Raw genomic sequence first — 5,709 nt, 5'->3', positions numbered from 1 at the left:
GTCCAATGGAGAGAGGAGATAGAAGGGCGCGAGAGGAAAATATATATTTGTGGTGGGGGTCCAAGGCTTCTCCGTAATGTGTCCTGAGCGGATGGTGCGGTCATTTAGAAGCAATTAGGTGTAACCTGTTAGAGATGCCCTAAGCAGTTAAATTTCATAAATTTTGACTAAGTTCATAGAGAAAATTATCTATATCTAAAATATCAAATACATACAATATGGAAAAAAATATTCCATGTTAATCTAATTGCAATTTGGTATTCTAAATTTTATTCACAAAAAAAGGTATTTTAAATGTTAATAAGTTATTTTATAAACTTGATCAAAGTAAACAAATATTGATTTTGGAAAAATAATACCCAGCACACACTATATTTTGTGACAAAGGATATGGAATAACGCTACAGTTATAAGCTATGTGATACCGACTATGAGGTGGAGAAAGTGGTTGAAGTCTAGGGTGAGGTTTAGTTGAAATTAAGCGTGAAGATTAGCACGCAAAAGGATCTGTAGGACAAACCACCATAAGCATGTGATTTTTGGATGGACTACATGTGTGTGGTAGAAAAATCGTACGTATATAGTAGTACTGGCCAGCTGACCATGGTCGAGAAGTTGCACACCTACAGACGTAGGTTAAGGCCTCCTTTGGTTCATAGGATAAGAATTATATAGGAATAAGAAAATCATAGGAAGTGAGATGACATGCATCTCACTTCCTATAGAGAAAGAGATGTTATTTTGTGCATAGGATATGAATTTTTCCATTGAGTCTAGGGCTCTAGGCTAAAGTTTTTCCCTCCAAAATTGATTCCTATATTACATAGGAATAGGAATCCATTCCTATAAACCAAAGGGCTTCAAAGGATTTTTTCCTTTGCGAATCATATCCTATAGAGTTCCTACAAATCAAACGAGGCCTAAGTGGTTCAGATTGGCATGGCAATAACATGGCAACACGTCTGGGCACAGCCAGCTCACATATTGCCAAACTAATTGCATTATTCGCTGCCTACTGTGTGCCACGCACGCAGGCTAGAAGATCTTGTTGCTCCACAATGAACGAACACCTTTCATGTATTCTCATCCGAGCTATCAAGGAGGTCGTGATACTCCCTTAGGCCCTATTTGTTTGTGCTTTTGTTTCTGCTTTTGCAGCTTTTTCACTTTGATCAGAAAGTCATAAAATCTCCTAAATAGGTGTTTTTAGAGCTTTTATGGCTTTTGACGAATCAATATAACAATATTTGTCTCCAGAAGTCATAAAAGCTTCAAAAGCATCTATTTAAGAGCTTTTATGGCTTTTTGGCCAATGTGGAAAAGTTGCAAAAGCAGAAGCAAAAGTCCAAACAAACAGTGCCTTATTTCCCAGATAGGTTTCTAAAATTGCCCAAGAATATATACAAAAAATATGAAGATAAACAATACAGAATCAATACCAATATATTCACCCTCAAGGTGCATCATCAAGCTAGTATGTGTAGCGACATAGGTCACTAGAAAGGTGGCTTTGGGTTTGTTCTTGTCAGACTTTTTTGAATAATTTAATAAAGATGGTCGGTTGTGTGCATTGCTCGATGCAGAGGCCGGGGTTACCCTCCTTTTCGTAAAAGCATTTGATGATATTTTCTTCTATATATTTGGGAAAACTTCAAAATAATTGATTTTTAAATAAATTTTATATTCCCGTTATTTGAGAACAGAGGGAAGCAAACCATTGTCACGGTGGTTCCTCCTCCTTGTCCGCATATATATCCTCTCATGGGCGTTTAAACTATGCATGCATATATGACATGTCCTCCTTTATCAAAGAATTATTCAATCAATCATGCTTACATTGATATGGCGATCGAGTTTTCTTCGGTGAATATTCTTCTCTTCTTCCCCGCAAGCAACACCATAGATCTCGCTGAGTATCGCGGTGAGCCCGTCGTGCCACTTCCATTTTGATGCTCCGCTTTGCAATTAAGCTAGGTAATTTCGTTGATCCTCACTTCCCCCTCCCTTGCTTGGAGGCTCACATCAACTCGATATATCTAGGTCAACTATTTTTCCTAAGCATGGAGGAGAATCGTGTTGGAGTGATAGAAGCCGGTATTATACATGATGGAAAGTATTGTCGTAGTTGTGTTGAATTAGGCAATTACTATACTTATACGTGAGGGAGGTTCTAGTGCTAAGCTGATTCGGGATTGCTTGGTCTTAGTCGATTGAGACTCAACCAAGTCTCAATCGATGTTATATTAGTGGAATCTTGTGTAGAGATCTATGTAATTTTTTTTAGTTTTATTTTTTCTTTCTTACTAGTTACATCACTTGACTTAGACTTGGTTAAGTCTCAGTCGACTGAGACCTACCCACACCCAATCTGGTTAGGTACAAGTATATGATGAAGCTTGTCGGTGATTACTGTAGGAAGTTTTGGCTCAGGTTGATTTGAAGTTTCCTTGTGCTAGTGAGCACCTCCTAGAGACTGAGCCGGCATGTCATTTTGAGACTTCATGAAGTCACCGTAGATGCCACGTTGTCGATGAGAACATCTCCTCCATTGAAAGCGTATCGCCGGAAATTCTAGAATAAATTCAGGATAAGTGTGAGCATAATGATTTGAACCCTGGTAGGTTGGGGATAACAGTGTCCTCCTAAGTATCCAACCACAGGTTGGTCACTTCCTTGTGCTAGTTTGTACGTGCTTGAGTGGAGTAGTACCAATGGGTCTAGTTGCGCATATATACCATTTGTAACCAAGAAAATTATATGAGAGAAATAAGGAGAAATTAGATGGTATGAGATGGACCCTTGGCCATTTTTTTGCATGTGTGTTTGTGAGTATTTGATACTGTATGATTAATTCTGTGGATAAAACCCACCAATTGTTATTAGAGTGTCGTCAAGCTTGCCTTGGGAAGGCAACACCTATTAGCCCCGTGTACCCTGTGGGGAGGCATATAGTCTTTGGATGGTACCGTGATAAGGAGAAGAAGGCAATGAAATTGTCATCAATGAGCTGAGTGGCGGTCGTGATTGAGTGGAGCAAGGAGGAGACGAAAAGTTGTGAACGTCATCGAGATGTGTGTGTGAGTCCATAGTATGAAACATACACAAGGTAAACTACGCTAGCATGTACATGAAGCCTTCTAATTTTGTAAAATAGATGCCGAGTAATTATGCATCCTACAACATCCATGGTAATTTCTATAGACTATCCATGAGAATTCACATGGGGTGCAGAGATGCATGCCTGATGGAGTGATGGCTATGATTCAAAAAAATGCGTGATAACACCAATACTACTGCCATGATTATGTACTTCCTATAGTCAATTCAACTACCTTTCACAAGAGCATGATCCTGTGAATTTTGGTAGACTAGGAATGGTAATTTTCCAGCAACATTACTGATAATTACGATACATTATACATTGACTAAATAGCTTTGGTGGAACATGCATTCCAGATTTGATAGGACAAACAATTGCTAACCATGTGATAAATGAACTAAGACTTGATAATTAACAGAGGGAAAATTAAAGGTGCATGCTTAGTTCCTATGATACAACTCCGTTGTAAGTCCAATACCGCTATCATGGTAATTTGGTATAGAATGTGTACTGTTAGGGAAGTCTTATCCAGAAAGTGTAAACCTTTCTGCAGCAAGAGGGTAAACTTAAAAAAAGGAATAGTGTCAAATTCATCTAGTCGATTTGGTACATTGTGCAGAAAAGTGAAGAGGGTGTGTTGTTGATTTTTTTCCAAAAGCCACACAAAAAACCCAAAATCACCACAAAACGCCATCCCAGAATCTGCAAAAAAAACCGTTCATCACTCGCTCATCATAGAGATTCACATAGCGATATTACCAAGCACATTTTTTAGACATATCAGATGTAAGGCCAAATTTCTGTGGATTGAAACCCACCAGCCCTGCTGCCTAGCTATGTTGTCCAACCAAAAATTCACCTGCGTGAACGTTCACCAATACGAGAGAGGCATCTCTCTCAAAACGAGTCACAGGGGATGCCGTGAGAGGATCCCACCCCCTATCAGGACCCCCGTGACTCCCCTCTTCCACATATCATCACCGCGCAACACATGGTGTAATGAGGAACGCCGCCGGAAGAAAACAGAGGATGCATTTAGGAATTGGGGAAAGGGCCACTCACTTGCATTTTGATGCGCTACGGCGCAAAGCAATCAAAGACTGGCATAAAGCACATGCCAATTCAACCGTCGAATGAGAGCGGAGAGGAACAGATATGGGGATGAGGGAGCACGATTTCCGAAATCGAATAACTTACACCCCCTCCCCTATATGAATGTGATGTGAGTGGGAGTTGTTTTCCATACCGTTCAAGTCAATGTGAGGGGGCAGCAGCAGATCACGTGACAAAATAACTATGAGGTGGTCCTTTCAAAGCCTCATGCATTGCCCACCTTTCATCTATGACAAACGTGGCCGCGAGATGTGCATTGGAGGGCAACCGCTGAGTTTGGATTTGTCCCAGTATTTGGAACGCTCCCAAGTTACTAATTTCATTAAATAATACATGAGCAGCCAAATTATCAAAGTCGATAACATTTTCCAGATATCATCTGAGATAAATCATACCAAAAAAAATCACATTTGACAAAATAAAACAGGTATTATTTCCAGAGTTTGATTGTACGCCCAAAATTCTAGTTATAAAGTTATTTTTTTTAAAGGACACCAAGAGAATATGTGCAAGTCATGGATAAAATGGAATGTCCATGGATAGGATAAGCAGACAAGCAGGAGGAGCCCCCACCGAGGCAATCCTTTTCGTGTCCTCCATGATTGAATTGTTTGCTCCCTCCAATGGAAAGATAAACCACGCGTTGGGTCGTTTTCGGGCAACATATCTTATCAGCTCGCTTATCGGGAGCGTACGTGGCGCACACTAGATTCAGCTGGTCTGACCATTTGCTTATTCGTGTCCCCTGGCTGTGTCGCCGCATCTTCATCATGGCAATGTGGACTTGTCCTCCCTCTCTTAGTCTTACACCTAACATGAGACGTCCAACCAATCAATAATACTAGCTGGCTAGAACAATGCACCTCGAGCTTTGACATCACCCACCATACACACGCAAGCACATGGGCTTGAAATGATAATACTAAGAGGGTGCAAAAGGAGAATTATTACATGATTTGTTATTTAATTCACAGGAAATAAATGTAGTATGTACGTATATAGTCTGGCATTTCCATATATGACTTCCTCCTCCATCGATGAAGATAAGGTCGACACTACGGAGATGAATAAGAATTAGGCGACTTTATACGACGAAATTTTTTGCTAACCATGATATAAATGAACTAAGACATGATAACTAACATAGGGATAATTAAAGGTGCATGCCTTAGTACCTATGATACAACTCCCTTGTAAATCCAGTACAGCTACCTAGCTATTTTGGTAGAATGTGTATTCTTTGGTACATTTTTCAGAAAAGGAATGGAGTCAAATTCATCTAGTCAATTTTTTACAATGGGCAGAAAAATGAAGAGGGCGTCGTGTTGATTTTGATTTCAAAATCCACCCAAAAAAACCAGATATCGCGACAAAACACCATCCCGGAATCTCCAAACTATCATTCATCACCCACTCATCCATGGATTACATAACGATATTGTTGAGCACATTTTTTAAAGACATTGCACGTAAGGCCCTATTTCGGTGGATTGAAA

The sequence above is a fragment of the Triticum dicoccoides genome, chromosome 6B (genome assembly GCF_002162155.2).
Source record: "Triticum dicoccoides isolate Atlit2015 ecotype Zavitan chromosome 6B, WEW_v2.0, whole genome shotgun sequence".
Classification (NCBI taxonomy): domain Eukaryota; kingdom Viridiplantae; phylum Streptophyta; class Magnoliopsida; order Poales; family Poaceae; genus Triticum; species Triticum dicoccoides.
The sequence above is the reverse complement of the archived record's forward strand: the minus strand, read 5'-3'. Positions refer to the sequence as shown.